Source organism: Eurosta solidaginis, chromosome X (assembly GCF_040869045.1).
Source record: "Eurosta solidaginis isolate ZX-2024a chromosome X, ASM4086904v1, whole genome shotgun sequence".
NCBI classification, from domain to species: domain Eukaryota; kingdom Metazoa; phylum Arthropoda; class Insecta; order Diptera; family Tephritidae; genus Eurosta; species Eurosta solidaginis.
Genome location: NC_090324.1, coordinates 101353488 through 101381343, shown reverse-complemented (window position 1 = coordinate 101381343; position 27856 = coordinate 101353488). Strand labels below are relative to the sequence as shown.

At 37.2% G+C, this 27856-nt stretch overlaps 1 pseudogene; it reads left to right on the top strand.

Annotated features, from left to right (window-relative positions):
• Positions 1-8324: 8324 nt before the first annotated feature.
• Positions 8325-27374, top strand: LOC137235067 (RNA exonuclease 5-like; annotated as a pseudogene).
• The last annotated feature ends 482 nt before the right edge of the window (positions 27375-27856 follow it).

Below are 27856 nucleotides of genomic sequence, written 5' to 3'. Positions count from 1 at the left end.
TATTGGCGGCGCAACGCCAACAACAACCACATATTTTGATACCGGCAATACATTCCCAACTCAACAACAACTACAACAACAATATCTCCATCCACCAACCAGCTCAACAAAATAATTTTTATCAGCATCACACGGATAAGAAGTTAACATATAAAGAAGCATAAAAGCGGTATCGGCGGAGATCACTTTCGACAACAGCAACAAACCACCACGGCATCAGCAGGAAAAATCCTAGAAATTGAATTTAAATTTTTTTTTGTGTGTTGTTCCCAACACGCTATACTTTTGTATTTTCTCACATACCTTTTTTTTTTGTATTCATACTCTTATTGTAACATTCTTTTTTGACATACATAAGTTTTGTGGTAGGAAAAATATTGGAGAAAACTAAGGGCTGGGGTTGCTAATTTGAAAATTTTGCCAGGAAACCTTTTTGCTAAGGTCTAATTAATACTTCACTTGCCTTTTTTTTTAAATTATATTTTCGATTAATTTTCCATTTCACTTTACACTTTTTGAAATTTCTTTAATTAATTTTCCATTTCACTTTACACTTTTTGAAATTTCTTTAATTAGTTTTTCATTTGCAATTCCCCTTTCTGTGACATTTATTTGTAAGATTCCTTTGTTTCTTTTGTTGCGGCTAGTTACTAGGTTCTGAGCACATCGATCTTTATCGGTGTGCTCTGCTCACAGTTCCACTTCCGCACATGTTTTTTTTCGGACTAAGTCGAAATTATGCAATTTTGAACTTACTTATTTTAATAATTTGGTTTGCACAGATCGCACATACATACTTATTTGCTGGAACGCTTCCGACAAACTTACCACTGGCTTCCGCACATTTAGCCTCAGGAGCTTGATTCTAAGCGCCTGAAAAATCGTTTGAATCTTTTTCATATGTTTTTTTATCGAATTTTTTACCCACGCTTTTTCATATTGTCAGCACGGCTATAACCTTATTACTATTAATATGCAAACATTCAAGATCGTAAGCGATCGATCTTGATCAGTGTTTGAGCGTGATTATATGTACATATGTATGTTTGAGCTTTCTTGTTTCAGCTACTCAACTGCAGCGGCGCCGTTGGATAAGAAGAGTAACTTGGTGAGTGTTTTGAGGGAAACATCAAAATTTATCAAAATACACCTGTTTGGTTGTATGCACATGTGTTAGCATAGATTCCTGCTCTTGCAAAAATAGAACAGGAATTAGCAAATCAGAAAAATAAAAACAGATTGCAACGAACATATGTGTATGCATGAAAAACGTCACAAACGTACATTTGCACTTACATACATACCATTTGTTTTCATATACACATAAATTCTTTTCCTTTGATGACCTACTTTTGCTGTGTACATAATTGATCTTATGTTTACTTGAGCGATTGCGGTAGATCAGGGATTAGGGTACTTGAATTTTTTTGTTCGCCCTCTTATTTTGTTTAATCTTATTTGAATTTGTAATTTTATGTTTTAGAATTAGCTCCTTTTAATAATATGTCATTAGGGTGGCCCTGAAAGTTTAAATTTTTTTTATATGAGTCCAGACACTTTGTCTATTAGTCATAGGTATCTTGTATTGCATTGAATTTGAAATTTATCTACTTCTTCCTGCATTCCCATGAATTTGTAATGTTAGATAGTAATAAAGTTCAGCATTATATTTGAGCATTTTTTTTTATTTATATTTTGAGTAAATAGAAACTCTAGAAATTGATACTAGTTAAGCCTTTTGAAATCCTTGGAAAATTATTTTGTAGTAAACTTTGAGTTTAAAGTTTTGTTGAAATTATTGAACTGGTAGTAGGGTGTTAGTCGGTAATTTGTAAACCAAAAATTTTGTAAATAAATTATAAGAATTATGTTTGGATGAAATTTTAATACATTCTTTATGCAGGCCTAAAGTTTTAAGTTTGTTGTTGGTGCTGCGCTTGTGCGCGGAAAGGTTAGGTGAAGGTGAGTGTCTAGGGAAAATGACTGAGTGACAGGGGACAGACTCATGTCAGGTTTGGGGGCACTGTAAGGTAAACAGGAGTCAGCACAGTGTCCACGGTGCAGTGCAAGTTGCACTGCAGAGGGAGGGAAGAATCCACCTGACAGGACAGGCCTTCATCTTTACCCCTCTTAACTCTGCCCCTCACGTTTATTTCTATTTGTTTCAGCTTTCCCTTCTTTTTATTCATGTGGCTGCGGGTGAGGACGGTGGTGAAATACCCCGCCCAAGACGACGAGCTAGCCTGGGCCCGCAAGCATACCTGCTTGCTGCCGCTCCTTCGCCACCCAAACAGTCAGCCACTTAACAATGGCGCCCAACGATAAATAGCCCGATCCCATTTTATTTTCCACATTTTTCAAGTAACTCTATTTTTCACTATTCTTTAATCTTCCCACTTTTCTTCTAGATTTCCTTCCTTGTTTTATCCCATGTTCCATCCAAACCCAATCCCTATTTCCGCCTTTTGACAGAACAGGTACCGTCATGATGGCAACGGTGATTGGGCTCGCCTGGTCGACAAGTGTCGTCGTGACAAAGGTATAGGGAGTGGCTGAGTATTCATGACAGGGTTCCTTCTGTTGGTTTCTACAACTGGACTAAGTGGTACCTGGGATGGCACTCAGCCAGAAGACGGACGATAGCAGAAAGTCGTGGCGAGCTGTTTAAGCTACCTTACCGGGAGTCCAGCACTGCCGGTAAGTGAGGTTTACAGCCGTCGCCACGGTAGTTAGGAAAGGAGGTGTGGCATCCACTCTTAGGGACTTGCTCTTGAGCGTGATGTGCCACACTTCCACAGACAGCACGAAAACTGACTTGACAGTAATTATATACGGACGAACATACCGCCTTCGCTGAACCTTCGTCAAGGCAGCACCACAGTCACCAATACAAATACATTAAATTTCATTTGTTAACTTTTGATTTCAAATTCAAAATTTAATATTCTTGAAGTTTCGAGATTATTCAAAATTCTTTTTACTGAATATTTCTTAGGAGGATTTACATCTAACTAGTTCACCCACACAAACATAGTGTTAGGGATTGGTTTTAGTTTTAGTTTAATTTTGTTTTCAGTTTTATCCCTGAGATATTTTTTTTTTTTTTTTTGGATTCTGTGTCAGAACCTTAAATCGACAAACCTAGATCACTAGGTATCAAAAATAGCATTCGCATTTAATTTTTGATCCCTGAGTTATTTTGTTTTTGGTTTTGGGTCATATTGTTGGGTTGGATACTAGAAATTTAAGGCAGAAAACAAAAAAAAAAAAAAAAAGGTTTGTCTTGCGACGCATACACACACAAGCCAACATATAATTTGAATTCTCCCTTTTGCATACATACATATATTGAAATTTTTATATCCATTATTTAATATCCTTTATTTATATATTTTTTTATTGGGTTTTGGGTGAATTTGGACCTCGTATCTTATAGTATTTACTTTTTTATTATTTATTGGATCTGCAAATACAAACAGATTGTTTTAATCGGGATATTTTCTTTGCATCTCATTTTTTTCTTTTTCGCATAATTTTTTTTCTCTTCTTTTTTTCCATTTGGGTTGCGGTCGGGATATCGTTTCCTTGGAGGTATTAGGGTGTCCGGGGCAAAATCTCTAGTTCGCTCTTTTTATTTTTTTGATTGTTCTTGCGTTTTTGGGTTATTGGTTAAAAGTTTCGCCGCTGCAGACAGTGAATGTCCGACCAAGGCCAGGACAAACATACCGAGGAAAGACCTTTTGGGGGATTGGGAATTTTAGACAATAAAAAGCGTGTTACAAGGAGTCGTGCCAGGGCTCTTGAAAACCAGATAGCTGGTTCACTGTTCACACAAATTGACACAGGGATTCCGAGACCCATAGACTTTGTGCCTACGGATTATTTCAATAGGTGCGCTTCGCGGATTTTCGGTTCGTTTGGCCCTGAACGCCCGATTAGGCTCTCTGTCGCGAACGGGGTGTCGTTCAACGACTCGGAAAATAGTTTAAATTTTTCCCAGAAGATCGATTTGGTGTACCAAATGTCCGATAGCGACAACGTGGTTGCACAGGGGGGCGATGTTACATCGCGAAACGCACCAGCAATGGTTAACGGCGGCATAAATGCTCCTCGCACCGACGCTAATGAGCATGCAACCAATGTTGAACAGCTGAGCCGCATGATGGCGATGATGGCGCAACAACAAGATTTGGTGGTGCAAATGGCGGGTGAAGTGCGAAGCATCAAGACCAACGTCGATCATCTTGGTGGTCGCGTGGCAGAGATGGAGGCATCCAGTCACGCGGTGGGATATCGGTCCGCGGTGGCATCCACGCCCGAGCCTCAGAACCGTAGGGGGGAGCCTGCTACCCGCAACGGTATTCCGAGTGGCAGCCGGATTACTGAGCGAGATGGTAGTGACCCTCCAAGGTGGAAAAAGTTAGATTTGGAAAAATTGCACATCAAATTCGATGGAACAAGTAAAGGTATAAGCGTCGAAAGCTTGATCTTTCGGGTGGAAAGGATACGCGAGCAGCATAATATTTACTTCTTCCAGCTTTTCACTGACTTTCATTGTCTGGTTTCCGGCGGTGCCTTGAAGTGGTATTGGCAGGTCCTTGAAGACCATGCGGAGGAGCCGAACTTTGGCTACTTTGAGCTAAAGTCCGAACTGCTGAGCCACTTCAAGACTGCCGAGTCCGACTATGAAATCATCCGTGAAATCATGGAGAGGAAACAGCTGCCCGCGGAAGCTTTCAACGACTTTTAAGCCGAAGTCCATAATATGACATTCCGTTTGCGGAAGAGAATCCCTGAGAGGGAATTGGTTGGCATAATTAGGGGAAATCTTAAACCGTACCTAGCCAACCTGACATTCGCCATTAAAATGGACTCGTTGGCGGAGCTCAAAGCTGAGTGTAAGAGAGCGGAAAAACTCATTAAGGAAAATAAGAGTCGGTCCAGACCAGTTAATGAGATAGGGTTCGAACAGCCCGATATACTGGTAGAGAGAAAGTTAGAAGCTTTTGATAGGAAGCATCAGCGCACACCCCAATACCAACCACAACCTCAACCCCTACACCAAACCCCAGCCAATCCCAATAGTGTTCGTCCTTCTTTTAGTCCTGCGCCTAGGTCGACTGTGAATTCCTTTTGTGCTTCTCCCTTCCACTTGATGTTGTGTTTTTCGTGCGGTATGCCGGTGGATCACTTTGTGAAAAACCCGGCAGAAGCCCAAAAGCCGAATAAGTGTACGTCCTCGTTTCACAATATGGTTTGTTTTGCTTGTGGTAGTGATTCGTCCTTTTGTGTATTTAAGCCTCAGCAGGGAAACTCGGGACTGGCGGAGTTGACCGGGGACTCCAGCCAGCAGACCGAAAACTCGGCAACCCAGCAGTAAAGATTTTGAAGAAGGAAATGAACGAGAATAAAGTTAAGGTAGAGGAAAGGATAAAAGAAAAACGGGAGGTCAAGAGTTTGCACCAGAGGAAGTTAGATTACGAGGAGGCAAGACGTAGGATTTTTTGTGAAACAATACTAAATAATAGGAGAAATAGGAATTTTAGAAAGATAGAAAAGATGAGGGAGAAGGGGAAATATTTCAAACGTTTAAGAAATAAAATAATTTCAAAAATTGTGACTGTAAAAGGCGATAGCAGGTTTTTCGCCAAAACCGCGATAGGAAGTAGGGAAGTTTTAGCTCTCTTGGACTCAGGAGCGAGTGCCAGCTGTTTAGGGAAAGGCTCAGCGGCACTTCTGTGCGGTAAAGAGGCCTTGATTGTGCCGATCAGGGGCCAAAATATCCGGACCGCGAACGGGGAGGAAACCGCCGTGGTAGGGGTCATTAAGTTACCAGTCGTGTGGGATAATACGACCAGAGAATTGGAATTTTTGATAGTTCCTGATCTGCAACAGGAAGTATATTTTGGGATAGACTTTTGGCAGACCTTTGGTATGAGTGTTGTGAGTAAAGGTATGAATGAGAATGTGTGTCCAAATGTTGCCAGGGTGGCGGAGCTTGTACCCGCCGAGGGTGGCTTGTCTTTTGACGCTGTGCAGCACGTTTTAACGCCGGAGCAAGATGATATGTTGGAGCGCGTGAAGACCCAATTCCCGTCCTTCGCGGTACTGGGGTTAGGCCGGACAGACAAAGAGGAACACGTCATCGAGGTGGTGGACGAGAATCTGCCGGTCAAGCAACGCCATTATCCAATTTCGCCGGCCATACAAAAACTCAAATACGCAGAGTTAGATCGAATGTTGGACATGGGAGTCATCGAGGAGTCCAACAGTAGTTGGAATTCGCCCGTATCACTGGTCATTAAAGGAACGAAGAATCGGCTGTGCCTAGATGCTCGCAAAGTGAATGAAAGAACTATAAAGGACGCATACCCCTTACCACATATTGATGGAATTTTGAGCTGCCTACAAACTACGAGATATATTTCCGCAATCGACTTGAAGGATGCTTTTTGGCAGATTCCCCTCGAGAGGAAATCACGTGAAAAGACTGCCTTCACTGTCCCTGACCGACCCCTATACCAATTCACTGTTATGCCTTTCGGGTTGTGCAATGCAGCACAACGAATGTGTCGTCTTATGGACAAGGTCATTCCGGCCGCTTTACGTGAATGTGTGTTTGTTTATTTGGATGATTTGTTAGTGTGTTCTGAAGATTTTATGTCCCATATGTGTCTGTTGGAAAAGGTCGTTCGGTGTCTTCGTGAGGCTAAGTTGACGATAAATGTAGAAAATAGCAAGTTCTGTTTCAAAGAAGTTCGATATCTAGGGTACGTAGTCGGGGATGGATGCATTAGAACAGACGCCAATAAAGTGGTAGCTGTGAGGGACTTTCCGGTCCCGAAAACCCCGAAGCAACTACGACGGTTCCTGGGTATGTCGGGCTGGTACCGACGTTTCATACAGGACTATGCGACTATTGCAGCCACGCTGCACGACTGCCTCAAGAAAGACAAAATCAAAAAGTTTGCGATGACGGACGAGGCAACGAAATCATTTGAAATTTTAAAGCGGAGTTTGGTTTCTGCACCGGTGCTCACACATCCTGACTTTAAGCGTCTTTTTTATATTCAATGTGATGCGTCAACGGACGGAGTGGGAGGGGTTTTGTTCCAACTAGACGATGACCAGAACGAAAGACCGATTGCCTACGTTTCGGCAAAATTAAATAAGGCGCAGAAAAATTACAGCATTACGGAACTTGAATGCTACGCCGCCATCGTGAGTGTGAAGAGATTCCGACCTTATGTGGAAGGAACCCCGTTCACCATCATAACTGATCATGCCAGCCTCAAATGGCTCATGAATCAGAAAGATCTTTCTGGGAGGTTGGCAAGGTGGAGTTTGAAACTCCAGGGTTACGATTTCGATATCCAACATCGAAAAGGTGCGCAAAACGTGGTTCCCGACACACTCTCACGAATGCGCATGGACGAAATACAGACGAATGACAGAGCCATAGACGTATATCTCGAGTCACCGTGCTTCGAGTCGGAGGAGTATACGGAGTTGAAGAAAACGGTGACCGAGATCAAGGACAAGTTACCAGACTTATGCATATCGGACGGTTACGTCTATAAACGGACGCAATTCGACAGGGGGACGACCTTCTAGCGGACCAGACCTGGAAGCTCTGGGTTCCGTCGGGGTTGCGACCGGGGCTGGTAGAGTTGTCTCATAGCTCACCGTACGCTGGTCATGGTGGCATCCACAAGACACTGTCCCGACTACGTCAGAAATATTACTGGCCAGGAATGGTCACAGATGTATGCGCCCATATAAAAGATTGCGAATCTTGCAAAGCAAATAAGACACAAAATGTTTTTAAACAACCGTTAATGGGGAAACAAAAAGTCACAGAACGACCTTTCCAACGTTTATTCATTGATTTTATGGGTCCTTATCCACGTTCTAGTGATGGTAATGTGTATGTCTTTGAATGTTTAGATCATTTTTGAAAGTTCGTGTTCTTAAAACCAATGAAAAGGGCAACTTCAGCCGAGGTAGTCAAGTTGTTGGAAAAGGATGTTTTTCATGTTTTTGGCGTGCCCGAATATGTCCATTCGGACAATGGAAAACAGTTTGTATCTGAGATCTTCAACAACTTTTTAGAAAAGTATGGCACCAAACATGTAAAAACAGCCTTTTATTCACCTCAGGGTAACGCTGCAGAGAGGGAAAACCGATTTGTCCTACAGATCATTAGGTCATTTATAAAAGAGAATCAGAAAAATTGGGACAAATGCGTCAGTGATGCCGCATTTGCACTCCGCAGCGTTATACATGCAGCAATCAACATGTCGCCGTACTACGCCACTTTCGGTATGCCTATGATACAGCATGCTGCATCATATGAGCTATACCGAAAGCTGGCAGTGGTGAAGGATGTTGATTGCAAGGTAGAGGCCCTCGGTGATAAACTGCAACTAATTCGGAACAAAATTATGAAAGAGCTGAAGTTGGCCCATGAAAGAAGCCAAAAGGTATACGACACTAGGAGTTAGGATGTTAAGTTTCAAATTGGACAAGTGGTTTATCGCCGAAACTTTAAGCAGAGTTCCGTAGTCGATAACTACAATGCCAAGCTAGCTCCCAAACAAGTAAAATGTATCGTACTTAATTCTGTAGGGAATTCAATGTACGAGCTTGCCGATAGCAATGGGAAAAAGATCGGCGTATATCACGCTAAAGACATTTTTGCAAAATAGTTTAATGTTTTTTGTAGTGCTAGTACTCTTGTTCTATGTTGTTTATTTATTTATCGACGTATTTTTATTTAGTTATTTATTGACGAATTGTATTTATTAATTTATTGACCTATGTGATTATTTTATTAAATTATTTTTATTTTTCTTGACTTTTTTATTTATTTGATTATTTAGATTTATTTAGATTTTTTTTATTTATTTATTTATTTCACATATTTTTTTTACTTGACGATATGATCTGTGATATTTTATTTTATGTAATCCTTTTACTTCATCCTTTTTATTACCAGTGATATTATATTTTATAGTTTCTTATTAAGTTTTATTATATGTGATATTTTATTTTCTGATTATTCTAGATTTTGGATTCGATCTGTGATATCGGTTATGCATGGTATAATGAGTAGAAGTGACCCAGTGGCGTAGTATGTAGATGTAGCAATAGAACCAAGCGCTAACAATAAAATTGAGCCCGGCATTGAGTCGTGGGTCGAGGCCACATGCTGGACGGGAAACAAAATGTTGCAGGCTGCGTATGAATTTTTTTTTACGCACACGCTCCATAGTGCAGGCACCATCGGCGGTTGCGAGCCTGTAACGACAGCCTGCCTCCATACTGGCTTAAATGAGTGGCAGAGGGTATATGCGTTTTGTGTCCAGGTCCGTGCCTAAGCCGCAATGTTGCCACTAGCCTGATAACATCGCGTAGTGATAACATTGTACCTACAATGAGCACAATGTTGCAGGGATATGAGATGTTGCGCGTTGGCATCAGGTTGTTGGCAGCAGTCACTATGTTACTAACAGCCTAGCAGCATTGACGAATGCTGTATATTGGAACGATTTTCCGTCATCCCTTGTCAAATTTGGTTTTGAGACAAACCGGTTTCGGCGTTGTGCCCTCATCAGTGTCGATTTTCGTTCTGATCTGTTGTTGTCATTTGTCCTGTATTTATAGTTCGTAGGTATATGAGCAGGTATTGTCAAATTGATGCTTGTGTATATTTAGTTATGTGTATGTGCTGTGTGTTCGTTCAGAACCGAGGGTGGTTTACTAATCGATTTGTGTGGCTGACTGGGTTAGGTAGAAATCTGTGATTTTAGTCGTTTGACCTTCTTTGTCGGTTTTTTGTTTTTGTGTGTTAATTTTTTTGTGTTTATTTGTTGTTGTGCGTTTGTCTGTTGTACCTGTGTGATTAAGTTGTTTCCTGTAAACAAGTTTTAAAGGCTCGAATATTGTGTCAGAAATGGTGTTTATCTGTTCGTTTATTATTCTACCGTCGAATGTTTTCTGTTTGTAGATTTCCATGTTTTCGAGTACGTTGAGACGTCGGCCCTTTTCTTGTATGTGAAGAACCCTAACTGTTTTATTGATGTTTGCTGGGGAACATTCATTCTCGACCATGTGATTCGCGAAGTTAGACTCGGGAATAATGTTTGGATTCCGTATTTTTTTGTTGTAATCTCTAATATGTTCTCTGAACCTCGTTCTTATTTGCCGTCCTGTTTGTCCTATGTAACTATGCTGGCATCCGCAGGTAAGCTTGTATACGCCGTGGCTGCTAAACGGATCCTCTGAGTTAATGTTAGTTCTTAGTTTTCGCCCTAGATTGTTCGATGTTTTGAATGCTGTGTTAATGTTGTATTTTTTAAAGAAATTTGCCAGTTTATATGTTGCTTTTCCAGTATATGTCATAGTAGTCCAGCTATTATTTTCTTTTTCATTATTTCTTTTTGGTTCTCCATTTGTCCTTCTGAGCTTATCTACTAGTGCTTTTTTATATCCGTTGTTTGCAGCGATATTATATATGACCTCAAGTTCTCTCTTATATGCCTCTTGTGTAAGAGGTGTTCTTTCAAGTCTATGTACCAAGTGCCTTAATGCTGCATTTTTATGATGTTGAGGGTGATTTGAGGTATTGTGTATTATTGTGTCTGTGGCCGTTGACTTTCTATATATGTTATAGTTAAATCTTTTGGCTTCTTTATCAATATTTATCGTGAGGTCTAGATAGTTGATTCCTCCGTCTTTTTCGGTTTCCATTGTAAATTTTATATTGCCGTGCTGTTTGTTGAGGTACTCCAGTACGAGCTCTTCGTTATTAGTAGTTAAAACGCATATTATGTCATCCACGTATCTAGCATAAAATGACACGCCTAATTTGGACTTCAGCTCCTGTATGTACTTTTCTTCCAGATTTTGCATGAACACTTCCATAAGAATTGCTGATGTGGGGCTTCCCATTCCAAGACCGTTTGTTTGTCTATATATTTTATTGTTGAATTTAAAATAGTTTTGACGTAAAGTGGTTCTTAGCGTATTTGTGATTTGCATACTTTTCACTTTGTTTTTTGTGTTATGAACTATTGTTGAGCTAACAATGTCCAAAGTCTCCGATAGTGGTATAGATGGGTATAGATCTTTTATGTCAAAAGATACCAATTTGCTGTTTCTTGTTAGCTCTACGGTCTCGAGTCTCTCTATTAGTTCTGTTGTGTTAGTTATTGCATATTCGTTCCTTAGCTCCAGAGTGTCTATCAATATCGTTTTTAAATATTTGGACAGTTTGTAACATGGTGCCGATTTAAAATTAATGATGGGCCTCATTGGCGTGTCCGGCTTGTGGATTTTTGGTAGCGCAACCAGTGGAGGAGCCGAAGGGTTCATTTGGACCAATCTATTTGCCATGTTAGAATCTACTATATTTGTTGCATTTTTTATAGCAACTTTGATTTGTTTTTGGTATTCATCTGTGGGATCCTCTCTCATTCTACGACATTTCATTTCCTCTATGAGATCCTCGGTTTTGGATATATATTGCTCTTTTTCGATTAGCACAGTGGTGTTTCCTTTATCCGCTTTCGTTGTGACAATATTGTTTTTCCTTAGTTTATGCCGTAGATTCTTTATTGTTTTCTCCTCTGCATTCGGTTTTTGTCCTTCCTGTTCTTTCACCTCCTTTCTTATGATTTCCCTGCACATGTGTCTTGCGTGCTCCTGTTCTTCCTGTGGTATCAATGATATTGCGATCTCCGCATCTACAATCGCTTGCTCTGTTTTTCTTACTGTATTCTGGTCCATGATATTGTGTTTCAGGCCCTTTTCGAGAAGTTGTGCCTCTTCCTTGGTAATGGCCACTGTTGTGAGGTTAACGAACTTGTCATGAAACTGGTGAGTGTTTTGGTTTTGGTTACCCTCTCGTCGTCCTGCCAGCTTGTCCAATTTTCGGTTCAGCGACCTGTATTTTTGTTGTAGTTCCTGATCGACCTCTGTCTTAATGCGGTCGAAGCATTCCATTAATACAGTCGTAGGTAGTTGTTCTGCCAATCTTAAATGGATAGATAATAACTCGGCATTTATCTCATCCTTCTTCGAGTATAAGCTTTCCAATTCATATTTTAAAAAATCCTTTTCCGCTTTTTTAACTGTTTTCCTGCTAGATTTGGTATTTGCCTTTATTGTTATTTTTGCGAATTTCGGAGTAACATTCAATTCCAGGCATTGTTTGTTGAACCAAATGCTCGCCTTTGCTTTATATATTTTCAGTAGGCGTCGCTTGTAAATTGTTAGTAGTCCGTTCGCGTTCAAGTTAAAAGCCTGACAAGCAATAACTGACTTATCTTGTTTGGTTGATTTTCCGACAGGGTGGACAAATGATGTATATTGGAACGATTTTCCGTCATCCCTTGTCAAATTTGGTTTTGAGACAAACCGGTTTCGGCGTTGTGCCATCATCAGTGTCGATTTTCGTTCTGATCTGTTGTTGTCATTTGTCCTGTATTTATAGTTCGTAGGTATATGAGCAGGTATTGTCAAATTGATGCTTGTGTATATTTAGTTATGTGTATGTGCTGTGTGTTCGTTCAGATCCGAGGGTGGTTTACTAATCGATTTGTGTGGCTGACTGGGTTAGGTAGAAATCTGTGATTTTAGTCGTTTGACCTTCTTTGTCGGTTTTTTGTTTTGGTGTGTTAATTTTTTTGTGTTTATTTGTTGTTGTGCGTTTGTCTGTTGTACCTGTGTGATTAAGTTGTTTCCTGTAAACAAGTTTTAAAGGCTCAAATATTGTGTCAGAAATGGTGTTTATCTGTTCGTTTATTATTCTACCGTCGAATGTTTTCTGTTTGTAGATTTCCATGTTTTCGAGTACGTTGAGACGTCGGCCCTTTTCTTGTATGTGAAGAACCCTAACTGTTTTGTTGATGTTTGCTGGGGAACATTCATTCTCGACCATGTGATTCGCGAAGTTAGACTCGGGAATAATGTTTGGATTCCGTATTTTTTTGTTGTAATCTCTAATATGTTCTCTGAACCTCGTTCTTATTTGCCGTCCTGTTTGTCCTATGTAACTATGCTGGCATCCGCAGGTAAGCTTGTATACGCCGTGGCTGCTAAACGGATCCTCTGAGTTAATGTTAGTTCTTAGTTTTCGCCCTAGATTGTTCGATGTTTTGAATGCTGTGTTAATGTTGTATTTTTTAAAGAAATTTGCCAGTTTATATGTTGCTTTTCCAGTATATGTCATAGTAGTCCAGCTATTATTTTCTTTTTCATTATTTCTTTTTGGTTCTCCATTTGTCCTTCTGAGCTTATCTACTAGTGCTTTTTTATATCCGTTGTTTGCAGCGATATTATATATGACCTCAAGTTCTCTCTTATATGCCTCTTGTGTAAGAGGTGTTCTTTCAAGTCTATGTACCAAGTGCCTTAATGCTGCATTTTTATGATGTTGAGGGTGATTTGAGGTATTGTGTATTATTGTGTCTGTGGCCGTTGACTTTCTATATATGTTATAGTTAAATCTTTTGGCTTCTTTATCAATATTTATCGTGAGGTCTAGATAGTTGATTCCTCCGTCTTTTTCGGTTTCCATTGTAAATTTTATATTGCCGTGCTGTTTGTTGAGGTACTCCAGTACGAGCTCTTCGTTATTAGTAGTTAAAACGCATATTATGTCATCCACGTATCTAGCATAAAATGACACGCCTAATTTGGACTTCAGCTCCTGTATGTACTTTTCTTCCAGATTTTGCATGAACACTTCCATAAGAATTGCTGATGTGGGGCTTCCCATTCCAAGACCGTTTGTTTGTCTATATATTTTATTGTTGAATTTAAAATAGTTTTGACGTAAAGTGGTTCTTAGCGTATTTGTGATTTGCATACTTTTCACTTTGTTTTTTGTGTTATGAACTATTGTTGAGCTAACAATGTCCAAAGTCTCCGATAGTGGTATAGATGGGTATAGATCTTTTATGTCAAAAGATACCAATTTGCTGTTTCTTGTTAGCTCTACGGTCTCGAGTCTCTCTATTAGTTCTGTTGTGTTAGTTATTGCATATTCGTTCCTTAGCTCCAGAGTGTCTATCAATATCGTTTTTAAATATTTGGACAGTTTGTAACATGGTGCCGATTTAAAATTAATGATGGGCCTCATTGGCGTGTCCGGCTTGTGGATTTTTGGTAGCGCAACCAGTGGAGGAGCCGAAGGGTTCATTTGGACCAATCTATTTGCCATGTTAGAATCTACTATATTTGTACCTATGTGTTTGTTTTGCTCTGTATTAGGTATGTTGATGTGTATTGGTATAAGGCTATGAACGTGTGAATGTATCAGTGTGAGCGGTCAAGGCACGAACCAAATGTCCATAAAAATCTTTAAATACACCCAGTTCTTAGTGCGCGCCTCAAATCGCAGTAAAGACTGTTTGCTAAATTGTTTGGACAGTTAAAGTTTTTTTGTGTAGTGCGCGGCGAAAAGGGTATCGCGAACGCAAAAACAAAACCAATCTGGTTTGCCACCTAGCTCCCGATCCTAACTGTGACAGCAGAAATGAGCTAAACCACAACGTGTGTCGCAACAGCTAAAAACCAGGTAAGTCTAATGGTTTTCTTTGGCTTTGGATGGGTTTTTTTTTCAGCTTGGCATGCCCACTGAGAAGTTAGCTTCCATATAGCCAATTTTCCAAGCAAGCCAAGAGAAAACTTGCATGCATGTATCCACGCCTACATACAGACATATGTGTGCCGGTGCGTATATTAATAATGCAGACAAAAAAAAAAGTTTCAGCTTCACCAGTTTTTCCACATTAGGAATTCTTGAAGAATAAGGTTTTTTTGTATATTACCAGGGCACTTTTGGAAAGAACACACGCGGCAGAGAATTAAAAATATCGGTTAGCGGTTAGTGACATCGCGCCCAACAACAAACATATATTTGTTCATCGACGGCGCAACGCCAGTTACAAGTAAAACCCCTTTTTTCTATTGGCAATTACAATTCCCACCTGCGGCCACACTTAATTGGTATTGCAACAAATGAAAGGTGTCACAGAAAACATCAGCAACAACCACAACAAATTTTGACAGCAACATTTTTCCGACGACACATCACGCATACAACAACTACACAGAGGTTTTTCACCGACGGCACAACACCTAGCACAACACAGGTATTTATTGGCGGCGCAACGCCAACAACAACCACATATTTTGATACCGGCAATACATTGCCACCTCAACAACAACTATAACAACACTATCTCCATCCACCAACCAGCTCAACAAAGTAATTTTTATCAGCATCACACGGATAAGAAGCTAACATATAAAGAAGCATAAAAGCGGTATCGGCGGAGATCACTTTCGACAACAGCAACAAACCACCACGGCAGCAGCAGGAAAAATCCTCGAAATTGAATTTAAAATTTTTTTTGTGTGTTGTTCCCAACACGCTATACTTTTGTATTTTCTCACATACTTTTTTTTTTGTATACTTACTCTTATTGTAACATTCTTTTTTGACATAAGTTTTGTGGTAGGAAAAATATAGGGCTGGGGTTGCTAATTTGAAAATTTTGCCAGGAAACCTTTTTGCTAAGGTCTAATTAATACTTCACTTGCCTTTTTTTTTTTAAATTATATTTTCGATTAATTTTCCATTTCACTTTACACTTTTTGAAATTTCTTTAATTAGTTTTTCATTTGCAATTCCCCTTTCTGTGACATTTATTTGTAAGATTCCTTTGTTTCTTTTGTTGCGGCTAGTTACTAGGTTCTGAGCACACATACTTATTTGCCGGAACGCTTCCGACAAACTTACTCCTGGTTCCGCACATTTAGCCTCAGGAGCTTGATTCTAAGCGCCTGAAAAATCGTTTGAATCTTTTTCATATGTTTTTTTTATCGAATTTTTTACCCACGTTTTTTCATATTGTCAGCACGGTTATAACCTTATTACTATTAATATGCAAACATCCAAGATCGTAAGCGATCGATCTTGATCAGTGTTTGAGCGTGATTATATGTACATATGTATGTTTGAGTTTTCTTGTTTCAGCTACTCAACTGCAGCGGCGCCGTTGGATAAGAAGAGTAACTCGGTGAGTGTTTTGAGTGAAACATCAAAATTTATCAAAATACACCTGTTTGGTTGTATGCACATGTGTTAGCATAGATTCCTGCTCTTGCAAAAATAGAACAGGAATTAGCAAATCAGAAAAATAAAAACAGATTGCAACGAACATATGTGTATGCATGAAAAACGTCACAAACGTACATTTGCACTTACATACATACCATTTGTTTTCATATACACATAAATTCTTTTCGTTTGATGACCTACTTTTGCTGTGTACATAATTGATCTTATGTTTACTTGAGCGGTTGCGGTAGATCAGGGATTAGGGTACTTGAATTTTTTTGTTCGCCCTCTTATTTTGTTTAATCTTATTTTAATTTGTAATTTTATGATTTAGAATTAGCTCCTATTAATAATATGTCATTAGGGTGGCCCTAAAAGTTTAAATTTTTCTTTATATGAGTCCAGACGCTTTGTCTATTAGTCATAGGTATCTTGTATTGCATTGAATTTGAAATTTATCTACTTCTTCCTGCATTCCCATGAATTTGTAATGTTATATAGTAATAAAGTTCAGCATTATATTTGAGCATTTTTTTGTTTATATTTTGAGTAAATAGAAACTCTAGAAATTGATACTAGTTAAGCCTTTTGAAATCCTTGGAAAATTATTTTGTAGTAAACTTTGAGTTTAAAGTTTTGTTGAAATTATTGAACTGGTAGTAGGGTGTTAGCCGGTAATTTTTAAACCAAAAATGTTGTAAATAAATTATAAGAATTATGTTTGGATGAATTTAATACATTCATTATGCAGGGCTAAGTTTTAAGTTTGGTGTTGTGCTGCGCTTGTGCGCGGAAAGGTTAGGTGAAGGTGAGTGTCTAGGGAAAATGACTGAGTGACAGGGGACAGACTCATGTCAGGTTTGGGGCAATGTAAGGTAAACAGGAGTCAGCACAGTGCCCACGGTGCAGTGCAAGGTTGCACTGCAGAGGAGGGAAGACTCCACCTGACAGGACAGGCCTTCATCTTTACCCCTCTTAACTCTGCCCCTCACGTTTATTTCTATTTGTTTCAGCTTTCCCTTCATTTACAACATATGCAGGTATGAACCCGCTTTTTGTTCATGTGGCTGCGGGTGAGGACGGTGGTGAAATACCCCGCCCAAGACGATGGGCTAGCCTGGGCCCGCAAGCATACCTGCTTGCCGCCGCTCCTTCGCCACACAAACAGTCAGCCACGTAACAAAGCATACGATAATAGATTTATTGTAAATGAAATAGCTGTGGTCCTCAACAATGAAGAATTCCATTGTTTTCACATAAAAGCTCCATTTGAATTTTCGGATCTGAGTAAGGATAATCAACGACAAGCTAATTGGTTAATGTTACACCACCATAATTTATTATGGTCCTATGGAAGCGATAGTTTTAAATCTGTAAAAAACTATTTGATGTCAACATTGAAGAACATAAAAGTTTATGTTAAGGGGCAAGAAAAAAGTGTATAGATAGCAGAGTTCCTCCAAAAGCCGGTGTTTAACATTGAAGAGGAGAGTACAGGATGTGATGGAATGAATCTCTTTAGATTATAAAGTTTACACCCAGATGTTATGCGTTGTCAATATCATTATCATACTGATTGTAATGTGAAAATCAACCAACGACAAATTCGTTGTGCTTTAAAATCAGCATATATTTTGTTCAAATACATATCGGGTAGTAATTTAAATTTATAATGAAATAAAATAGAATTAGAAATCTTAACTTTAGTGTTTTTTTTATTTTAAAAGGGTGAGAATAAGAAGAAAAAGAAGAAAAGTAAGTATATAAATACATTGTTTTCTAATATCAACCTCATTTTAAATCGACGTGAACAAAGGGATATATCACAATGAATTTTAATTTTATATCTCATTATTATTATTATTTGTTTTGAAAACTACCTACGGAGCACCATTTTGGGAAAACCTAGATAGTAATGCGAGGAACCTATGACAACTTTTACTATAGATGAAGCTATAGAGGCATTTCGTAGAGAGCTCATTGAAAAGGAATCTGATATTGGAGGAATCATTGAGGCAAAACAAGCTTTTTATCGACATTTTAAATTGGAATATGATAATTTTGATCTACCAATTCGTTGTACTTATGATAGTAGATACGTGGAAAAAATGTTGAACATCAAGTGCTTTGAATATCGTGAAATTCAAACTGAACGAATTCTTAGTAATGGTGATATTGAAAAGATTATAGCCCAGGATACTTCACTTAAAAGACCACATATAGAAATAATTGATGTGAAAAACTATAGACAAACATATAATATGATCATTGTATAATGTGACTCACACGTGTATAGATAAAAATAAAAAAAACCGATATGAAATTAGCTAATTTAATAAAAATTTTACTTATTTACCTGTTTCACTTAAGTTATGGAACAAGTTATCCCTATAATCAATTTATGAATCAAGAACAAAATATAAACAGCTTTAGAAATTTTGAAAATAGTAAACAGACTAGTTTAAAAATAAATGTAACAATTCAATTGTTAGATCTGAGTTTTCCTGAGCTCAACCCCTCATTATTAAAAACAACATCAACAACAACAACAACGCAGAGCCCTGGGGGATCTTTTATACCAACTATCCGCGATCAAAGGAGTGAGTTACATGGTGTGAAAAAAAGTGAATAGACCATTCTAGAGGCTATTGACAATTTTAAAGAATTACTAGTTGAAAAGGAAAAGAGAATAGAGAGCATTCTTTAAAGCCCAGAGGTTTCTTATAGACATTTCAATTTAGTTTACGATAATTGTGAAATACGAATTAAATGCTCTTATTACAGCAATTATATACAGCGTACTTTAAATATCTATTGCTTTGAATTTCCGGAAGACAATACGGAGACATTACATCAACGAGAAGCATTTTATGAGCACACTTCGTACGATATAAATCCAACAATAATTCATGTTGATCGTTATTATCAAATATTGCATATTAAAGTTCAGTAATCACAAACATGTCATCGTCGTCGTCGTCGTCAGCAGCAGTAGACATATTTAAATTTATGAAGCAATTTATACAAATTTTACCTGAAGAGCAGAGGAAAAGACTTTTCGAAATTCATTCAGAAATTGAGTATAGATATAAATTAAGTAAAATAAAAAATAATTTCGGTGAATACTATGAAAACTGTGTTTGGTCGAATTCTAATAGCACAGATGGCCCAGACACTTGCAATAGCTCACACCTAGAGCGTTTGGATGAGGAAGCCTACAAAATTATAAACACTTACACAAAAATACATAATCAACTTCGTTGTAAATTCTATCTGTAAATACTTACTTTTTCAAATAAATCTTTAAATAAATAAATAAAAACAATTTTTATTTTAAATTTTAAAATTTTTTATTTTTTAGTATCTTCAAGAGAGTGTTATGACACCCTCCATAAATCGAATTTCGCCCACCCCTATGGACCATAAAGCGTCCATATCTTTTCGCAAAGTGATACTGAGACAGAAAAATTTCCCGCCTCAGTGTCACTTAATCAATGTTTGGTACAACCATTGACATGTTAGAAAACTTAATAAAATCCGGTTGCAATCTTAAATACTCTAGCATCCCTTCAACAATTTCGTCAAGCAGCTCTTGACGCTGCTGGTCGTTCTCCAAAATTCGGTGCCATCGCGCAAAATCATTAAGAGGGAGATTATCCCTCCTAATGTATGCGCTGTAAATTACAATTTTTGAATTTTAAATGCTTATCATATTATAGGTTTGCGTCTTGAATTTTGAATAATTTAAAGTGGATCTGAGCTGATCTTTTATAGTAGAAGAATAGAAATGTGTAATCTACTTTTAACATGACATCTCATTATAGTAAGCAATGCCTAATCTACTTGCAACATGTCATCGAATATATTCATACATTTTATTATGTATAAGCATACAATAATCAGTAGAGTTATCAACTGCTTAAATTGTGAAACAAATTTTTTTTTGTGTGCGTGCGATAAGAAAAAATGTGTCTAGCAATGCGTAATCTACTTGCAACATGCCATCTCATTAAGCAATGCGTAATCTACTTGTGTGCGTCTGTGTTTCAGAGAAGGAAGATAAGGGAAATACATTTGACAAAGTGTTTGCGGGACCATTTTTCGTTATGAACATGAAACGGCCGAGACAGTCTTAATTAGTAGAATGTCTGTATCCTCTAACAAGTTGATTCTATCCAATTCTCTCAATTTCATTCTTTTAAGTTTTTCATTTAATACTTTCCTGATCTTAACAAGAATTGGTAACACAGTCATATGATTATTTGACATGATTTTTAATGAGTGACCGAAGAAAATAATCTGTTACCTATCGGTTGTGTATCTGATAGAATCTGGTAAATCTTTGACCTATCATTTGTGTATCTGATAAGAATCTGTTAAATCTGTTACCTACCATTTGTGTATCTGATAAGAATCTGATAAACCTGTTACCTACCAGTTGTGTGTATCTGATAAGAATCTGGTGTGGAATTTTCTTTTATATATCTTTTATAGCTGTATAAAATTATCGAACCCCTTTCGATGTCGACCTCTATTTATAGGATCTGAAGCCGCCAATATATTACAATTATGAGCAGAAAGAAAAATACAAAACAGTAATTTTTATGTAATACAATATAAATTGTTTATTAATGTTTTTCTTAAATGCATTACAGTAAAGTACTACTATAAGGTTTCGAAATGACCATAAGCATAAGTATCAATATGATTTTCTCGTACAATTCGCTTATCATCCATATTGCTTACAGCTACTTTATAAATATTTTGTGTATAAACCGTATGTAATTCAGATCTAAATGTATACATTGACGCATTATACAATTTATTTACCAACAGAAATTTTCTAAAATCACTTAAACTCAATGTAGAAGTTACACAAATTTTAATTCCCTTAATTTTTTTAGTTATCAATTTTAAATGAATACATTTTTGCTCTTAAACATATAAACTCTTTTATTAACTTCCCATTACATTCATCCTTCATCATACCTAGAACTTTCTTATTCAACTGCGGAAAACTAAAAATATTTTCCTTTAGATATGAGGATGTATCGAAAAATTTTGCAATATCATTATAAAAGTCACCAGTTTGAATATCATATATTAATGAATCAGTATCCATATAATTCAAAGCACTATTGTTTTTATATTTCTCTTTGATATAATCATAATGAAAACTATACATTTTAAATTTAGCAAGTTCTAATACGGTAAAACCAATATGTATCGGTTTATTGTACAGAGGTGACACTTGTTTCAATTGAATCGCTATTAAATTATTGGAAAATTTGCTTAGACTATGGTAATTTGATTTTGCTATTAAGGCCCTAGCACCTAATTTTTTCCTACCTCTTCCCCCAATACTAGTATTTTCCCAATCTTGTACTAATTTAACATCTACCCTTTTATCTACATTTTCCATAGTTTTCCCATACACAGCATTATTCAATAATTTAAAGAAGTTTTCCTCAAACTTATTTGCTGCTAATGTTCTATGATAATTGTTTAAATCAATATATTTTTTTAGCCAATATGATTGATTAAGTTGTAGAATTCTATGAATTTTTTTTAATACAAGTCCATGTTTAATACATTGTTGTAAATTTCTATAATGAATAATATATTTTATTTTGTTTCGCAAATCACCAATCAACTTTGAGTTTTCCATTGAGCCAACTTTTTTATTTTCAAAACAAAATGGTAAATCATTATGAGTATTGTGAACGGTTATGGGACAATCTAAATCTACTTCTAATATGTATCCGACTAAAGAATCTTCTGGTATGCTAAAAACGTCCAACTCCTCTACGTTTTCAATCCATTCAAAATTATTATGAGGGAGATATTGTGACATAACATAACCATATAAATTATTAACATCTAAATAAATTATATAATTTGAAGCCTTAGTCTCATCGTAATCACTTAAATATTTATTGTTAGCAACTGAACGCCGTTTGCAACATTGAACAATCCCGCCCCTAATTCCCGACATTATAAAATTATGCATGTTTTCATCAGTAAACAATTCTAATTCTATTCTAGTTATTTTGAGCATTGCGTTTCAAGATAATCCTGGAGATGTATAATATTGACTAGGGTCGATAAATTCCTTTACACAATTTTCTAAAATTTTCAAAAATGTCACTGAGGAGTAGCAAATCTACTTTTAGATATAATAATATATAATCTAATAAATTGGAATAATTAAATGTTGTCCAAACATTTTTGCATGCTGATAATCATCGATACTACACGATTCATTTGATAATTTATTAAAGAAAAGTGAACGATCAGGTAATTGTGTTTCGTTGAGACGTTCTTCTGAATCTAAGTAGTCATATGGAAAAATACCTTTAAGTTTCATTAAATCAAAGTGATGGTCGTTGGGGAAATAAGCCTTTGTTATTTCTAAATCATTATTACTTAAATTCTTAGCTAAACTGTCTAAGCTAGAAGGCATGAATCGAAATGAATCTAAAAACCTAAGTTCAATGGTATCTTTATTATTAACATATATTCTCTTTGATATTGAAATATACAACTCTTTGTTTAAGGGAATAATATTTATATCCCCCTCTACATATGACAACTCTTTAATAAATAAATGACAATCATATTTAGATAAATTGTGAAAAAATATTGGAATAAAATTTGATATCTGATATTATAAATTACATTTATTATGTGCTGGACCTCAATATTCACCAGTTAAATGGCAATGGTCTGCTACCCTATCATTTAATAAAAGTTCCATTCCACAAATATGGCAAAATATATCCTCGTTTTGACGCCTAAGTTGGTTGGCAGTTAATGGATGTATTCTAACTATTTTACTCAAATATAGGTGATAAATATCTAAAACATCATCGAAAATCCTTTTAAAAAAATGTTTTGGAGCATCAACACCGCTATATATTTTAAAACGATTCAGTTGGTTATTATATGAGCACTTAATAAAATAACAATAAGCATAAGGAATATGCTCTTTTACACATTGAGTCCTACTAGAATTTTGAATATCTATTGGTTTTAGAATACATTCCAAATCTGCATATATAGTAAATGATACATCTAATTGTTTTTTGAAATTTTCAAATTTTATCATTCTTTTCTCAGGTGTAGGCATGCGTGTTACAATTTTTCTACAATGCTTTTTATGAGTTAGTAATTTTTCTTCCTTATCAAAATGTATTAGACATGTATTGCAAAAATTAAATTCATGCTCATGGCTTGTAACTTGATGCCCCATTAATCTACTTAAATTTTTTATCCAAACATAATGGCTTTCATTGAAATCATCACTGTATAAAGAAATAAGATTAATGTGATGTGATTTTTCTTCTTTTGTTAATAATAGGGGTCCAACTACCAAATTGTTTTCTATACCAAACACATTTACACTAATATCTGGATTATTTGATTCAAATATTTCAATATCTTTTATTTGTAATGGGAAACTTAAATTTTCAAAATTGACTACTTTATTATTAATTAAAGTTATAATGGAATCTTGGATATTTCTAATGTGATATGAAGAACACTGTTCGGCCGGGGTGCGTCTGAAACCGGCAGTGGTTAGGCGCACACGGGTCGATCTCGAAATGGATGGTTCACTCAAAAAGAAACGAATAACACAAGAGGATTTTTCTCGTTATAATGGGTGAACTTTATTAGATAAAAGTAAAATAACGTGGGTACAATGTTACCTGAATATCTTGTTGAAAACAGTGGAGATCGCTGGCGGCAGATGTTAGCTGGTTGGCTGTTAGAATCCAAGAGAGCGGTTGTATAGCAAGCTACAACCGTTGACCCCGCAAAATCCTCCGTTTTGGAGGGGAAAGGCACCCACACATCAACCCCGACATGCATATGCATGAGTGCTGACAAAAAGCACACATACACGTGCATGTACATGCATGCACATGCATGTGGTGGTGATGATGTGGGTGGTTATAAATTAAGTCGAGTATCGAGTATCGATTTGCAGAGTTGCATTGGGGGGATCGCAATCAGATGCGGAAAAGTTAGGCATTCTGCCTAAACATGCCGGCCCCCTTGCGATACGCAACATCTATTTTACCCCCACCGAAATCCGACCGCTGAAAAGCAACGAGAAAAAACGTTTGCATTAAAACTAAACTTAACATAAATCGCGTATTTCGAAAGCGTCGCGGGTGGCCGGGAGTCCTGCCCGACTTGCGCAGCATGCCACCTAAGCTAGGATGAAAATAAACATTAGAAGTGGAGGAAAGTGAATATTTCTTGCCTTTGATTATATATAATTCTTAGATATATATAGAATCCATAAATTGATATGACGTAGAAGGTCACTAGTGCTGGACGAAGAGGCCGGGGTCTCCGTTCCAGACTGGCATTATTTTTGTTTGGTTGGACGAAGAGGCCGGGGTCTCCGTTCCAGACTCGCATTTTTTTTTGTTTAGATGTTTCTGGGCTGGACGAAGAGGCCGAGGTCTCCGTTACAGCGTCTAAGGTATCATGTCGCTCTCGGGGCGACTGCCTTTTTTTGTTGGAGGAGGTGTGGCATCTTTTGAAGTGCCAGGGCGAGTGACCGTGAGGTTGGTTGGGTGAAGCGGAGGTATTTTATTACAAAACGTATGTTCAAATAGATGAATAAAGCGAGTTTAAAACGAAGCGTAGAGGCCGACGAAGGTACGGATTTAATTTTGTGCGACAGCTCATGACGAATACGCAATTCGTAATTAAATTCGAAAGTGTACCAACTGTCGGTGCTTACATGCAGATTGGCGATGCGTTCTCCACGACGCGTTCTATCTGCACGTACCATTCGGAGGTTGCATGCAACCCTGTTGTGTATTTATTGGTGAGCTGACAGCAGGTATGGTAAGTTTGTAGCTTGCGAATATATATATGCATTTATGTATTTGCTTGCCCTTGAAAAACAAAACTGGGTCACTGGGGCAGTAGCGCACTAGGCCAGTAGAACAGTTTACTTTTTCCAATGTCGGGATTTTGTCATGTCGGGATTATTTAATTTCGGGACTCGGATTGTTTTTATACCGAACCCTTATAATGACTGTTTGTGATGTTTGTTGTTCAAAACAAACAAGTCCTGCCCCACCCAAAAAAAACAAGCAGTACCGACGGCAATCCAAAAAACAAAAAAAAAACAAATTTTTTTGTTTGTTGTTTTTTGTTTGTTTTTTTTTTTTTTTGTAAATGAAAACATAATTATTTTTAAATGAGGTGTTGGCCGTTATTTTGTGCGTTAGTATTTTTTGGGACTGCCCGAGGCGTCAGTATGGGTCAAAAAGCCGATCACGAATTTGTTTCTTTTGCGGGTATTCGGTACCAGCGTGCGTCATTTGACGCAGCACTAAAGAAAATAAGCAAATAGATATACATAAGTTGATATACGTATATGGACAGTCAGTGCACGGAATTTTCCACTTAATTGATAGATGGACCAGCTTTTTGACCCGTTTTCATTTTTTACTACTTCTAACACAAAGGGCCAAAATGTACCAATATTTCAGGATTTTTCGCATTGAAAAACAAAGACTGCGATCATTCGGTAAACGTATTTAATTCCTGAGCACAATCAACTAACATTAGGCGGTTACACTAACCAACCCCACCAAATTTGAACAAAGTTGTGCACAAATTCAAGAAAGAAATAAATTTTCTTATGAAATAAGTGTAGTAAATGAGCACGCAAATAATTTTTGGCGCTATTGTCATCTCCTTTGTTGTGCCAATAATTTTTCGCATAACATGCGGAAATCGGTTATTTTGTGGCCGTATCTTTGGTACATTGATAAAATCTACCACTACCAGCATTTCATTATTTAACGTCCGCGCACTGGTATAGGCATACCAGCTGCAAAGCAAAATTGCTCGCGAACATTTATACATACTTATGTATAGAATGAAAATTCCACAGAATTGAAGCAAGCGGTAAATTCGATTCATCGCGCCCTTGCTTTATTCCTTTAAATTTTACGCGTGGTTGGAGTAAGGTGTTCGGTGGTCATTGAGGACATGGTAAGTGAATTTTAACTGCATTTGATAATTTACTTTATAATTAAATTTACATTATGTTATTAATTTTCTTTTCCTTAAGAATTTTATTTTCTTTTTAGGTGGCTCTGGTGGAGCGTTCGAGAATGTTGAGATTACGTGAATTTGAGCAGCGTGCATCAATTGATATGCCACAAGAGCAACGTATATCCATATTTTTAACAGACATACAACATTTACTAATGAAGGCATGAATTGGTAAGAAATCACCATGTACACCTGATCGTTGGTGTTTCTTGGAAAAACCATTATGCTTGTCGCATAGTGTTGTACTGATGTTAGAAAGTCTTTCCCTATACCACTACTTATCAATTTAAAGTAAGTTCGAGCAAACAAAATATTTCAAACACGTTTAGAGATTGTGTTGCCACCATTGTAAGGTTTTATCACAGAGGAAGTGGCACAAGTGCCACTAACAAATGTGCAAGCGCATAACTTAATTGAAGAACATGGCTCATTGGAATCGGCTGTTGAAATGGTTGAAGATCCCACTTTGCTAGTAAAGGCTATATTTCCAGTTATTGAAGATGGCACCCCCGCTGAAACGCAAAAAAATACATTGCCTACGGGTGAAAAATTTCCTCGTACAAAACTATTGCTTTCTGCACTACAAATGATTGATGAAGGTTATTCAATGCCTTTACGTGGTGAATTGAGTGAACGTTTTAAAGACTACGTTTTCACTAAAGATAATTACGCACCTTTCACAGATCAAAGCCCTATGTTTGGTGTTGATTGTGAAATGTGTAAGACGATAGTTGGTCATAACGAGCTTCCGCGAAGCTCTATTGTAAATGAGAAATCTTAAACTGTATATGAAACGTTGGTAAAGCTAACAAACAAAATTGTAGATTATTTAACCCCTTATTCTGGAATTACATCAGATATAATGAATGCGGTAACGAAAAATATCAAAGATGTACAAAATGAAGTACGTGAACTGCTGCCACGAGATGCAATTTTGGTGGGTCAATCTCTAAATTTCTACTTGAATGCACTGCAAATGATGCATCCATATGTGATTGACAAATTGTGGCAGACTGTAGCGCATAATGGTATGTTTTTAGCTTTAGTTGGCGGTTCGTCCAAGTGTCCCAGTGGTGTAGCAAAAATTGCTATCAAGAAAAATGCGATTGCAGCTGCTGCTGAAATGGCAGCAACAACACCAATTAACTTGTAAAAAATCAATCGAGTAAACAATGGACGATCTTGAGTGATCTAGGAGGTTAAGAATTTGTGGTGCAATTTATTGAAAAAAATTTGCGAATGATAGGTAGTTTATTAATTGAATATGTTAAATAAAAATATTTTTGACCTCCTCACGCGTCTCATTAACAAGTGCTTCAATACTACGCTCTTTTGATTTTGGCAATGTTTTGTCGGGATTACGGAAAAATTCACGTCGTTCTCTTACAATCGAACCAAAGGGAATACTTTGTGGCGTTGAGCCTAAAATATCCTCTTACCCATTTCGATAATTAAGATGCTGGATTAGGTTGAACAAAACGTATATCGCATAAGAGAACAGCACCATAATCATGCTGGTGGCGTATGACACGTCCAATGGCTTGATTACCGGTACGAGGTGCTTCTAAGCTACACCATGCTTGGCCTGATAATAATTCGTTTTCTTTGGTACGGTTACGGTTGGAGACGTTATTT